Below are 15,187 nucleotides of genomic sequence, written 5' to 3' on the forward strand. Positions count from 1 at the left end.
TACTACCATGTTGTTCTCTCATTAATGCTTCGAGTTAGTTTCTTCACTCTGTCTGCTATGAATTTTCTGTTGTATTTGCTTTTCTTCTCATGAGATTCTAAAAAGAAATCTCTGAGCATGTTGCCTCCTCATCTCTGTATTTGACTCGAGTCGGAAACCCTAGAATTTGGGGGGTTTCCTCCGAGTTTGGTCATATGATCAGACTAGGGTTCTGTTTGAGAACCCTGGACTCTTTCAATCTAATTTCTGAGTCTATGAACTAAGTTTGAACTTCTTTGTTTGCATACAATTCTGAACATTTTTAATTTCTCCTACGCTAGACTCTTCTACTGATTGACATGCTAGTTCATCGTGTTTAAGCGTGTCTGTATGCTTTTATATGTGTGATGAATCTTTCTCCAAAAATGTTTTCCAACTTATGATGGATTCAGAATCTTTTTTTTAGGGTCTGATTGATTGATACTGATTTTCCTTTAGTAAAACCTTTCTCCCCCTTCTCTGACTAGATTCATTCATACCAAATTCAGACCAAAACTTGTTGCGTCCAAATGCACACTCAAGTATACGCAGTCGTCAAGTAATAAAGTGACTAAAAGTCGGATGTCGATCCCACGAGGACTTGTGATTAACTATTCACTAAATTAGACTATCCTAATTATCTAAACAAGAATTAAACCTAGAAATATTTGATTCTAAACTAATTAAAATAATAAAAACAAATAATGAACTTTGAACAGAGAAAGAGCGGATTTTTATGACATCAATGTAATGAAAACGATCTAGGGTTATGGGCTATCTAACATTCCTATTGTATTCTTCAATTGAATTGACTAACCAATTTATCTAGTTTATTGGTTGACAGGGTTAATATTGCTCATAAGAATCTGTCGAGTTCTTACTCGCCTATTCAAGCTAACCTAACTCCTATATGTCTATGGAATTAGAATCAACAAGAACGCATTTATAATTCCTGTAAATTAACCAAGCAAGGCAATTAGGTATATGTCTATCCTAACCGTGAATCCGTTCCCCGATGCCCGGGTTCAAGAACTTGCTCTATTCAATCCTATATGCAATCTAGAATTTCCACTTTCGAGTTCAATTCAAGATTCGTAGATAGTATTCAATTGGTGATCAAGCAATCAAATAATTAAGTGCAGGATTGAATAAATAAACTAATATGTCTATGTGGAGTTAAACTTCATGTTCTAGGGTTGTGGTTCTTTAGTCATGAAAGAACCACAACCCTAGAACATGAAGTTTAACTCCACATAGACATGGTAGCAAAACAACAAATCATACAAAGAAACATAAAAATTACTAAGTTGGTGGAAGAAAAGATAAAACCCGGCCTCCACGGCGGCTCTGTGCTCTTCCTTCGTCAAAAATTGCTCTCAAAAACGTCCTCCTATGTATATATACCAAGTAGGGTTGGGCCCAAACAATTATACCTTCTCCAATGTGAAAAAGGACACTTTTCCCGGGCTTAACTAGCGCTGCAGCGCATTTGACCGTGCATCTGGGCGCGCTAATTGGCTGACTTTCTGTTTTTGGGCGCGCTAAAACTAGCGCGGCCGTGCTTCTGGGCGCGCACTTTTCACCCTGTTCCATTCCGAATTTGGGAAAACGTAAAACATGAAAGTTGTAGCCCTTTGAGTTAGCTTTCCAACCATATATTGTGGAGCCAAAATGGAGTTTTGAGTGAAATCTTTTGTCTATTTTACTAGACAGTGCATAATCTGCCTACTGGAGTCTTTATTCGCTCTAACCATCATCCGTTGACCCGCAAACGCGATCCCGGCTTAATTCCTTGAACTTTTAATCAAACTTTAAAGCTCCAAATCGTTTGAATTCATTCCATCACATCCACATAGCTCGAAATCACTCCTACAAGGCATAAAACATACAGTTAGTGTAAAACAGTAGCGATTAAAGCGCAAACTCAACTAAAGTGTTGTAAATTAGAGTGTAATAATCGACTAAAATACGCAATTATAGCCTATCATCACTGGCCGTTAATTGATTGCCTTTCCTTAAATTGTACAACCGTGTACTGTCAAGACCTTGTCCTTAAATAAACCTCTATGTATTTACCCCTCTTGTACTGCTTTGAAAAGTGTTTGATTAATCTCTTTTCTTAATTAGTTTTACCCGTTTGAAATCAGAATCCCTTAATTAAAGGAAAACCTTATGTAATTGATTTTCAAACTATTTTCTTACCTATTTCTGCTTGCTTTCTACACTATAAAAGGGCATGACCCTTTTGCACTTTCAAGACAACACATTACACGGTTAATTCAACATTTTTACACTTTAGATTTCACACTTACAATCTCACAAAACTCATACTTGGGGTATTCTTGCTTCTTGTCTGCACTTTGGCTTTACAAGACTACTGCTTTCTTTTGCTTGATTACTTGAGACTGGTATGTTCTAGTTTTGGTTTCAGCATCACCCCGATGTGTTTTACTTACAGCCTTTACATCCATGTTTACTTTACTGCCTGTATGGAGTTAAATGTCAACTAGCATGTTAATTTCCTTTCATCTATTTCTGCTGTGAATCCCTACACCCTTACTTCCCTCTATGTGCTTTGAGTTGTAGTTCAGAATATGACAATATGCAAGTTATTGTTCATGTTTTGACATGATCCCTTTGGGGATCCTAACTCCCAAAACAATGTGTTCTAACGGGCTGGTGGGGTGTGCCAGCATTTCCTATTTCTAGGTATGCCCACTAGCCTGTCTTTGTCACTCCCCTTTTCCCCTTTATAAAATTCCTTCTATGAACTTACACTCACTCCTAGTTTCTAAGTTCTGCCCCCCTCCTGTGAGCCATGCCTTGGGACCTTGAGTTCCCTCTGAACTTGGACACTTGAGGGCTGGCCTTTCCACACTGCACTATGACTCAATCTTGCAATGTATTTGGGTGTGAGCACTATCCGGAGTCCATGAAGCTCTTAGGGAACTCTGACACACCCCAAATGAGAAAGGCTTTGGATATTGGTCTTTGGAGTTTGTTTACTTCATGCTTCAGGCAGGAACCCTGAATCAGGCTCTCCTTGGTTGTAATTTTATTTTTTATGATGTAATTTCTTTATTTTATTTTTGTCTGTAACATTTTTGTAATAAACTTCTGGGGTGATTAGTCAAAAAGGGAAGGGTAACCATGTATGCAAAGGGGTAGATATCATGTTCATAGGGAATATTTACATTTCTACACTCATGTATCCTGTTTTCAGCTTTCACTTCTGCATCTCATATAGAGACCATGTCTATAGGTTTCTGCACTTTTGCACCTCATATAGAGACCATGCCTATAGGTTTCTGCACTTCTGCATTTCCATAGAGACCATGTCTATAGGTCATTTCTGAAATGTTGTATATCATATAAATAATATGACTATAGGACTTCCTGAATTTTGCATCTGCATCTGTCACTAGGCAAACCTGTTTATAGGTTTAAATAACTAGCAGCATTTTAGATACCATGCCTATAGGATTTCTGCACTCTTGTTTCGATTAAAAAAATGTTTTAAATCAGTAACGCCTAGAAAGCATGCCTATAGGAACCATCAACTAAATCTGAATCGTCCATTCGCTTATGAGTCTAAAATCAGTAGCAACAATAACGACTGCAGAATTTATATTCCTGTAATTGACAACTTCTTTTCCTAAATCAGCATACTTCTTTTTCTGAAATTAATAGATATCATGCCTATAGGTTTTCGTTAACACTTAGGCAAACCATAAGATAAACTTATAAATTGAATCAGATTTTATTAACTACAACCAGCAGGCAGGCCTGGTTCGGGCTTCTTATCTGAAATATGTAATAGATCAGTCTACCAAAGATAAACTTATAAATTGAATCAGATTTTATTAACTACAACCAGCAGGCAGGCCTGATTCGGGCTTCTTATCTGAAATATGTAATAGATCAGTCTACCACAACTCTTAAGTTTAATCAGACCCTAATCAGTACGTGTAAGACATGCTAAACTATATGCTTCTCTTTGTGTTTAAGGAGGTCTGTTTGAGCCTTTCTATCTGTTATGTGCTTCTCCCAAATTTTCTATATATGTGTTTTGATTGTCGCCTTAGAATTTTGTCCTTTGAAACTATAAAACCTCACACCCCTTCCCTTTAGGATTAGTAGTCCCAAATACCTCCGGGACTGATATGATTGGGGCGGGTAATAGCATGCAGCTAGTAAAATGGGACCATTCCGCGTTTAATACCTTAACGGGGTGGGAAAGGGTAGATATGGACATGATGACCACGCGATAACACCTCTATAAACGGTTACCGGGTGTTGTGTGGGGTGATCCATATTATTTATAAACCTAGGACCCTCTTCCCTTTACTCGTTTATTTTATTTCAAAACTATTTTTTTTTTCTCAAATTCCAGCTTCTTCAACTGCTTTTAACTTCAATTACTCGCAACAATTATGTGAAAATTCCCCTCTTTTACTTGTTTATTCAAAAAAAATTTAAAACTACTTCTTCTCAAATTTCAGTTCCATTGACTTCGTTTAACTGCAATTACTTGCAACAATTATGTGAAAACCCATCCCCCCCCCCTCATATTTGTAACTCCTATTTGTCTATTTGTTGTTTGCACTTTAAGTCACAATTATAGTATGGCCGGGAACCACACTAGTGGATCTAGAGGGGTGCCTAACACCTTCCCCTCGGGATAATTTCGAGCCCTTACCCAATCTCTGGTTTTCTAAATCAAAATTCTTCTTAGTGTCCTAATGCACTTAATCATTAGGTGGCGACTCTTCAATTCAAACCCAATTCCCAAAAGAAAACGAGTTGTCCTCCCGAATTTCATAAACCCGATTTCTCGAGAAAAATGGGGCATCGACTGGTGGAATGACATGAAAATGAATATGGCGGACTCTGTGCCAAGGTGTCCGAATCATCAACAAGTGAAGGCCGAGCATCAACGTCCTGGTGGGTTGGCACAAAGCATAGAAATTCCTATGTGGAAATGGGAAACGATTAATATGGATTTTTTGGTATGGTTACCGCGCTCTCCATGCAAGTTTGACTCAATTTGGGTGATCGTGGTCGACTCACGAAATCAGCACACTTCTTTCCAGTTAAATCTACCAACACAGCGAAACAATATGCTCAGTTGTATATCAAGGAAATAGTCATGCTTCATGGTACTCCAGTTTCCATCATTTTCGATTGAGGGGCTCAGTTTACACCTAATTTTGGAAGAAATTTCAGCATGGTTTGGTTACGCAGGTAAATCTTAGCACAGCCTTCCATCCACAGACCAACGGGCAAGCATAGTAGACTATTCAGACGCATAAGGACATGTTGTGTGCTTGTGTTCTTGATTTTAAAAGTAGCTGGGATGATCATTTGCCACTCATAGAGTTTGCTTATAACAACAGCTTCCATGCTAGTATTCAGATGGCACCATTTGAGGCATTGTATGGTAGGAGATGCAAATCTCCCATTGGGTGATTCGAAATTGGGGAAGCTGAGTTAAAAAGGCCAGACCTCGTGCATCAAGCCATGGAAAAGGTTAAGATCATACAGGAACGGTTGAAAACTGCTCAGAGTCATAAAAAATCCTATTCTGATGTTTGTTGTAGAGTGACTCTAACCAAAATTGTGCCCTACCTTAACCAAAAGCCTAAACTACACCCTTTTAAGTACTAATTGATTTTGAACCAAGTTTGTCTACATTAGGGGAGAAATACATGAAGGGAAGGCCTATGGTAATACTTATGTGCATTTGAACATCTTTGTGAGAGAGAGTTAATTCTTTCCATTTGATATCCCATTTATGTTTTGAATTTCAATATATGAGTGTGGGGTTCTCTCTTAAGTGTGAGGGCACATGAGACTTGAGGTTTGACTTTAATCCCATTTTAATTGGGAGGAATAAACGAGGGAAGTTAATTGTGTTAAAGAGGCAAATTTTGAAGCTGTAGTGTCATGACTTGATTCCTACTTTGATTAACATAGTGTTTGAGCACTTGAATTGTAATGAAATTCATGAGAAGTTGTTGGTAATTCATAATCTTTGGATTAATTGTTGGTACCAATCGAAGTCGTGTGTTTGTGCTTAGAGTAGACCTTTTTGACTTGGCATGATATTGATGCACTATTGAGTTAAATACTTGGAAGGAGATTTTGTCACTTTTATTACTTGAGGACAAGCAATAGTTTAAGTTTGGGGGTTTGATAAGTTAGTATTTTACCAACTTATCTTATCTTTAAGCTTAGATTTTTTCCATGTATGAGTGATAAAATCATGTGTATAATGTCGTTAACTTCTATTTTGTAGGTTCTACGTGATTTAGAAGTGATCATGAAGAAACCAAGTGAAAAAGAATAAAAAAGAAGTTGAAAAGAAGAAAATTTCGAAAATGACCTCAGGTGTCGCAATTGCGACAAAGATGTGGGAGATGCGAAGAAGGCAGTGTTCGAAAATGTGAAAGAGGATTTCGCAAATGTGAATGCAGCCAAGTCAAGTTGTGATCGCAAATGCGAAAAAGAACTTCACAAATGCGAAGTCAAATTAGACAGTCAAACTTCGCAAATGCGAAGTCTTTATCGCAAATGGGAAGGTCAATAGGAAAGTCAATAATCGCAAATGCGAACATTGCTTCACAAATGCTAAAATCACGCTTCAGTTATGGGCACTTCTGCCCTTTCACATTTTTTGGCCCCAAACCCTTTAATACACGATCTAGCTCATTCGTTAAATATCTTTAGCATATCTTTGGCTTATTTTCAGCCCTTAGACTAGAGAGAAGCAAGATTTGGAAGCTAGGGTTCTTGCACACACACTTGGGTCTTGAAGATTTGAATCTTTTGGTTGAGAATTTCTTACTCATTTATGAACATTGATTCATTTCCTTGCTTTGTATTGTATATCTAAGTGTGTAGTATTTTGTCCAACACTTGAATCTTGTTTATGAAAATATTCATGTTTAAAGAATGGATTAAATATCTTGTTGTGCTTATCTATTGAATGATTTTAATTTATTATGAAGTGAGTTATTGTTTCTTTAATTATTCTTGTTCTTTAATGTTTCCAAAGGGATTAGCTAACCCTAAAACTCCCCCATTAACTTCAAATTAATCTTGGGAAAGATTAATTAACAAGAACTTGAGGCTTTAACCCTCACTTTATAGATTCTACCTAGGGATAGGATTGAACTACTTGTAGCCATAATCGGGTGTGCTTAATCTCTTAATTGTTTTGGGGATGATTCAATTAGGAAGTCTTGTTAGTCTTCGGAAGAAGCTAATATAGAATTATTATACGAGGCTAATTAACATAAACTTGCTCATATTTGTAAAATCGTGAAATACATTGGATCGTTACTTGAGTGTAAATCCTCGTGTATCCATGCTTGTAGTCATTGATCATTTTACTTGCTTCCTAGGTTAGTTTACATTTTCACATTTAGTTATAAACATTTTCTCGAAAAAACTATTCAATGTGTTTGGCATTGAATAACAAGTGATAATTCTCTTACACGCCTAATCGCCTACAGATTGTTCTCAGTGGGATTCGACCCCGACTCATAGTTATGTAAATTATATTGCATGCGACCATCCATTTACTTTTTAGTATTGATTTGGACGTCATCAGTAGAAACTACTGGAAAAGTGCAGTTCTGTGCCAAGTATGTTGAATATTCTCTCTAAAAGTTCCCAACAAAACAGGGGTCTCGATCACTAATAATATGCCTTGGTAATCCCCAATACTTCACCACATTCTTAAAGAATAGCTTGGAAGCTTCCTTGGCATTGCAACGTGGTGAAGCGGACATGAAGGTGGCATATTTAAAAAATCTATCTACGACCACCATAATAGTACCATAACCATCGGACTTTGGTAGACAAGTGATAAGGTCCATAGTCACGCTCTCCCATAGATGCTCCGCAACTAGTAGTGGCTCCAAAAGTCCTCCAGAATGTTGTTGCTCAACCTTGTCCTATTGACAGACATGACAAGTCTGCACATAGCACTCTATGTCATCTCGCATGCGTGGCTAATAGTAAACTAACTCAACCAAATCCCCAGTGCGATGTTAACCTGGATGACCGGCCCATATTGTGTCGTGACTCTCCCTGATAATCTACCGTATTAATGTCTCCAAACATAGGAACGTAGACCCCCCAACCCGTGGTAAGAAATATGATGTCTTCTACCCAAAAATGTCTCGTCTTACCCTGGTTGGCTAACTCGATAAGCTATTTGGCTGTTGTTTCATGTTGCATGCCTTGTTTTATAGCCTTACGAATGTCCCAACTTGCAGAACTGATGGCAGAAATCTTGGCTTTCCAGCTCAAGGCATCAACTACAAAGTTACCTTTGCCCGACTTGTACTCTAGCACATAATCAAACTCGGCCAAGAAATCCTGCCACCTAGCCTGTTTTGGTGTGAGCTTCTTCTACGTCAGGAAGTAGCTAGTAGCCACACTGTCGGTCTTGATCACAAACCTCGGCCCGAGCAGATAATGTCACCATGTATGAAGGCAATGCACAATGGCAGTCATTTCGTGCTCTCGCACCGTGAAACGCCGCCCCGTCTCTTTTAACTTGCAGTTCTCAAACACTATGGGATTCTTATCCTGCATCAAGACACCACAATTGGCAAAGTCTGAGGCATCTATGTGCACCTTAGATGTCTTGGCAAAGTGAGGAAACGCCATGACTGGCTCCTCTGTTACAGCTACTTTAAGGCCTTCAGGCGCCTTTTGGTAATGCTCCGTCCAAGCCCATGGCTTGTTCTTCTTTAGCAACTCACTCAATGGTGCAGCCTTTGCTGGGTAGCCACTGATGGACCGACGACAGTAGTTAACAAGGCCAAGGAAGGATCTCAACTCAGTTACCTTTATAGGTGCCTCCCACTCTTGGATAGCACGTACCTTAGCCTCGTCCACGCGTAGCTCGCCATTGCTAATGACATGGCCTAAGAAGTGCACCTTTGATTGTGCAAACTTGCATTTCTCCCTCTTGTTGTATAGCTCGTTCTCCCGCAAGACTTGGAAAACCTTCCTTTAGTGCTCCATGTGCTCCTCCAAGGTGTTGATGTAGATTACTATGTCTTCTAGGTAGACTACCACGAACTAATCGAGGTAGGGATGGAAAATCTTGTTCATAAGGGTGCATTGGTTAGGCCGAAGGGCATCACCAACAACTCAAAGGCTCCATATCTCATCACACACGTTGTCTTCGGCTCATCCGTTTATACAATGCGAACCTGGTAGTATCCATTGCGATGATCCACCTTACTAAAGTACTTGGCTTGCCCATGTATATCGAACAAGTCAAGAATGAGTGGGATCAGGTACTTATTCTTCACTGTGACTTTATTAAGTGTTCGGTAGTCTATGCATAATTGCAACAATCCATCTTTCTTCTTCTGGAAGATGCCTTTGACGGGCGAATGTGACCACCATCTAGCATCTCTTCAATTATTTCCTGAGCTCCTATAGCTCGGGCGGTGCTATACGATATGCGGCGAGTGCGGGTGGCTTAGCCCCTGGCTCCAACTCAATCTTGTGATCCACCTCTCGCCTAGGCGGCAAGTGCTTAGGCATCTCCTTGGGCATGACATCTTTGTTATCCTCGAGGGACTTCTCTATGAAAGGTGGCATTGTCTCTTGAAAATTCCTATCTTCCTCTAGACTTGCAATGGTTGCCACGAACGTCGGATCCCCCTTCATGATCCTTTTGACAACCTACATAGCTGAGAGCTGTGCTTGGATCTGTTCGTGTGGCATAGTCACTGTAGGTACCATGCAAGCTCCTACTTGCTCTATAATAAAGATACGTTGGAGGTAGAGGTCGATCAAAGTATGACAATGTCTATGGAACTCTTGCCCTAGTATGATGTCAAAGATATCCATAGTGGTTACGGTAAAGTTTATCATACCATTCCAAGTTTCCAATTTGACACCAACACCCCACAATCATTTTGTACCTCGGTATTCACAGTCTTGACGTGAGAGTTTGTTTGAGCAAGCTTCAATTCTAGTCTCTTTGCGGCAGCCACAGTCACGAAATTATGAGTTGCTCCAATAGCCACCATTGCACGAGCGGGTTTGCTATTGATGGTGATATCCACGTATTAATTTCCATTCTCGGTAGGTTAGATAGCTTGTTTCGGGTAGCACCACATAACCTAATCATACCCAACTGTGCGGTTCTCAAACATTCTCCTTGCGGTCCTTCCGTTCACGGACCATGGTGCTGAGGCTCTTTAGGTCGGGACAATTCCGGAAGTCGTGCGGACCTCAACATATGTATCATCCCTTCTTCTCAGCATGCGCCTTCTTCTCATCGTAGCTCTGACAGCCACTCGACATTCTGGAATCTTGAGTCTTGGGGTATTGTTGTTGTATCTCCTTGCCCTTGTCACGGAGACCCCCACCTTTGACATTGTTAACCTTTGACTCCTTGCCTTTGCCTTTGTCGTTCTTGTTATGCCTGAAATCCATCAATAATTCGGCCTCCACTATAGCTTGGTCTATATCCGCGACTTGTCGTCGTTGCAACTCTTACTTAGCCCAATTTTGCAACCCATCCATAAAGTGGAACAACAAGTCATCATTGGTCATGCTGGGGATTTGAAGCATAACGGTAGTGAACTCCTTGACATATAGCATGTTTAATCACAAGATTGAGTTGGAGCCAGGGGCTAAGCCACCCGCGTTTGCCCCATATCGTATGGCACCGCCCGAGCTATAAGAGCTCAGGAAACAGATGAATGAGATGCTAGACTGGTCACATTCACCCATCAAAGACACCTTTCAACGCACCATTATTGTTCCAGAAGAAGAAGGATGGATCGCTGCAATTATGCATAGACTACCGAGCACTTAATAAAGTCATAGTGAATAATAAGTACCCGATCCTACTCATTGATGACTTTTTCGATAGACTTAGGCAAGCCAAGTACTTTACCAAGGTGGATCATTGCAAGAGCTACTACCAGGTTCGCATTGCATAAGGGGATGAGTCGAAGACAGCATGTGTGATGAGATATGGAGCCTTTGAGTTATTGGTGATGCCCTTCGGCCTAACCAATGCACCAGCCACATTTTTCACCCTTATGAACAAGATTTTCCATCCCTACCTCGACTAGTTCGTGGTAGTCTACCTAGACGACATAGTAATCTACATCAACACCATGGAGGAGCACATGGAGCATTAAAGGAAGGTTTTCAAAGTCTTACAGGAGAACGAGCTATACATCAAGAGGGAGAAATGTGAGTTTGCACAATCAAAGGTGCAGTTCTTAGGCCATGTCATTAGCAATGGCGAGCTACGCATGGACGAAGCTAAGGTACGTGATATCCAAGAGTGGGAGGCACCTATAAAGGTAACTGAGTTGATATCCCTCCTTGGCCTTGTTAACTACTATCTCCAGTTCAGCAGTGGCTACCCAGCAAAGGCTGCACCATTGATTGAGTTGCTAAAGAAGAACAAGTCATGGGTTCGGACGGAGCATTATCAAAAGGCGCTTGAAGGCCTTAAGGCAGCTGTAATAGAGGAGCCAGTCTTGGCATTACCTGACTTTGCCAAGACATCTGAGGTGCACACAGATGCCTCAGACTTCGCCATTGGGGGTTTCTTGATGCAGGATAACCATCCCATAGCGTTTGAGAGCCGCAAGTTAAATGAGACAGAGCGGCTTTACACGGTGCAAAAGAAGGAAATGACTGCCATTGTTAATTGCCTTCGTACATGGTGACATTATCTGCTTGGGTAGAGGTTCGTGGTCAAGACCGACAATGTGGCTACTAGCTACTTCCCCACGCAGAAGAAGCTCACACCAAAATAGGCTTGGTGGCGGGATTTGTTGGCCAAGTTTGATTATGCGCTAGAGTACAAGCCGGGCAAACGTAGCACTATAGGCGATCTCTTCAAGAGTGTTCCCCTCGAGTACAGCTAGTTCCATCTCGGTTACGTGTTTATCCCTCCAAGTAATTTCGAATACTCTCAATCTCTTCAAGATTGTTCCCCTCAAGAATGTCAAAGATGCTTTCCACCTTCCCGAAGCGTTGGCCAAAGATATCACGGCATCCATCCCCACTTTCATCATCATCACACACTCCTTACCGAGCGAGACATCCTGGGGCAGAACCTCTACTTCATCCTCGCTCGCATCAGTGGAAGATGGTTCTTGGGATGTAAGCCCCTCGTATGGCACAATTGCGGACGACACCTCCTGTTCTTGTTGGTGGCATTCTTCTTTTTGTTACGGTTGTTCTTGCCAGCAACATCCTAGATGACATTGGCTTGGATGTTGGCAACGTTAATTTCTCCCTCGTTCGCCATTCCCTTAGTTGCAACCTTTGCTCTGATACCACGCTGTCACGTCCTTAGTCGTTATCTAATTACACGTGCAGCACTTAACAACTCGCTCATGATCTTGCACAACTTACTCACGTTCTTTCTATGCCAGGTCAACCTTACTACACTCAAGAGCGCTAAGAGAATGGAAGAAAGAACACAAGAGAATTATTGAAGGAAGCTTTGTATTAGAGGGAACTTGAATAGTTTTCTTGGTGAATTACAAATGAATGGCCCCCTTTATATACTAGTCTCCTAGGGGCTAGTGTGTAAATATGAATTGTTACACAAGTTCTTAATGTATACAAGACAAAGGCTTTCTCTAGAATTCTCTACAAGCCTAGAAGATTCCAAGGACTTTCTTAGAAAATCCATGGGGATCTGGGTTCTTCCAAGGAAATGTCCATATTTCTCTAGAATCTTCTCACAAATGCTAGCTTTCCTCCTATGTAATTTTCCATATGGCATTAATATATGCTAAATGGTGTATATGTGTCATGATGACGTGGTGGGTTAAGCTCTAAACGGAGATGCAAGTCTGAAAAACTAAATAACAATATTGTCTGAAATAAAGACAACAATGCAAGATGAAAAGAGATACCAAGATTGTGGGCGAAATGCAGCTCTACCTCGTCTCTCGGTAACCTACTCAGTTATACGCCTCAGCTAGTGAACTGGGTCTGACACCTGGATCTGCACAATTAAGCGCAGAGTGTAGTATGAGTATAATCGACCACATGTACTCAGCAAGTATCATAACTAACCTTGGTGAGGTAATAGAAGCAAGAATTATAAATGATATTCACTATAACATGTACAGTTCATAACCTCAACATGTATAGAACAATAATGTGATCAGGACATAAAGCACAGAAACAATCATGTTCATACATGCAATTTCTCAAGTAATGTGCTCAGTCAATGATCCAGCATAAAAAGATGATATGCAATTAAACAGGGTAAATAACCATGGAAATTACTAGTAAAGATGAAATGCAACAACCAAACAACACTGGCCAGATTTTCCTTAGAATTTCCATAACTGTACCATCCACTGATCAGTTTTCCTCAAATTCGTGTGTACGCCATCAAGAAAGAACTTGAGAGGGTGACCCTAGGGGATGGATCAATATCCACATGTTGCATAGTGTAGTCACGTGCAATAATCATAATCCGCCCAGTGTGGTCATAGGCTCAATATCATAATCCACCCGGCTGGTCATAGGCTCAATATCACGAATCTGCCCGGCGTGGTCACAAGCACAACAACACAATACGCACGGCGTGTCCACAGGAAAAAACACAATCGGCCTGGTGTGGTCACGAGCTACCAATCCAAGAACATCAAATTTCATACTCTCGGACTAGTATAAGTGACATGCTACGGGGTATGCATGTGTAAGCGTGATCCCGTTGCTCAAATCAGGTAAATATATAAGAAAATAGCAACTATCGGGCTTAATTAGGAGATTAACTTCTAGTTAACCTCGAACAAGGCTCAAATAGCTGACAACAAATACGAGAAACATTTGAGCATAAAGATTAGCAATCAGTTCAAGGCATATTTGCTACACCCCATGTTTTCGTACGTGAGAGTACGTTGTAAGTCAATTGATATAAGATCAGAACTGAGATTATATTTGGAATCATATAAAGTGAGTTAATCATGTTACCTTGGAGGTTACAAGTATTTAGTGATCATGAATAAAACAAAAGTACCAAGATGGTTGGAAGGCTTAGAAGCTAAACAAATTGAAGAAAATAAGTTTCGACGGAAGTAGATAAATTGGGAATACTATAACATGTACTTTTGGGGTGAGACTGGGATGCTTAACATGATAAAGAGGTAATTTTATGATTTACTATAGTCATATGACAGTCTTATGTTGAGTTTTGAAGGAAAGCGAGTTGTGGAACAAAAGTTGGCGAGGTCATCACATCTTACATTCATAAATGTGCTGAAACTTAGGTCAAATGTAGATGTGCTTTTCAACAAATATACTTGGAATTACGGGGTGATCTACCTATCAAAGAATATCTACAAGTCTAGTTTCTAACTCATTAAACCATTTGTCAATGATATCGGATTAGAGAGATATTTACATTTTTGCGAGACGCACAAGCAGCTCGGTTGGGACCCACTTGACACGACCACCGACCTTACGTCTTTTAAAAGATGTTTCAGCCTCATTTAGGGTCATTTCTCACCCTAATTGCATCCAAAAGCTCTCCAAAACCTCCCTAACATATCCCAAGATCCCAAGAACAAAACTCAAAGGAAATCAACTCCAATCATTATCAAAAGTGTTAAAGACTACAAGAGAATGCTTCTATGATGTAGTGGTGTGATTGAGGGCTATTGTGAGCTAAGTTGAGATGGGGTTTTAGGTTGTAGCTTTTGTCCAAGGTATGTATAACATCTTATTGATTCCTAAGTTTAATCTTTATTTAGATGTGTTGTTTGAGTGATAAACCACACGATAGCACTTGAATGAACATGGGATATGGTTGTCCTTTTGGTTGGATTATTTTGTGGCTAAATGTAAGGTTTGTGGTGACTAGAAATTGTGCGTAATAATTGGATAATGTTGTCGCTGCTGTTTTTAAGCTTTTATAGGTGTTAATTAAGTTTATTGAAGAAGAAATTATTGAAAAACAAGTGATTGATGATAAAAATTAAGGTGCTAGACGTATGGGGCTGTTTTGGAAGGCATTTTGTGGATGTTTTGAACAAGAAATAATAAAGTACATATAAGAATGATGTTTTGAAGGTTTTAAAATAATTTATGTAATAATAGTTGGATTCAATTTATATCTTGTTATAAGTAAAAACGAGCT

The sequence above is a fragment of the Nicotiana attenuata genome, chromosome 6, assembly GCF_001879085.1.
Source record: "Nicotiana attenuata strain UT chromosome 6, NIATTr2, whole genome shotgun sequence".
NCBI classification, from domain to species: domain Eukaryota; kingdom Viridiplantae; phylum Streptophyta; class Magnoliopsida; order Solanales; family Solanaceae; genus Nicotiana; species Nicotiana attenuata.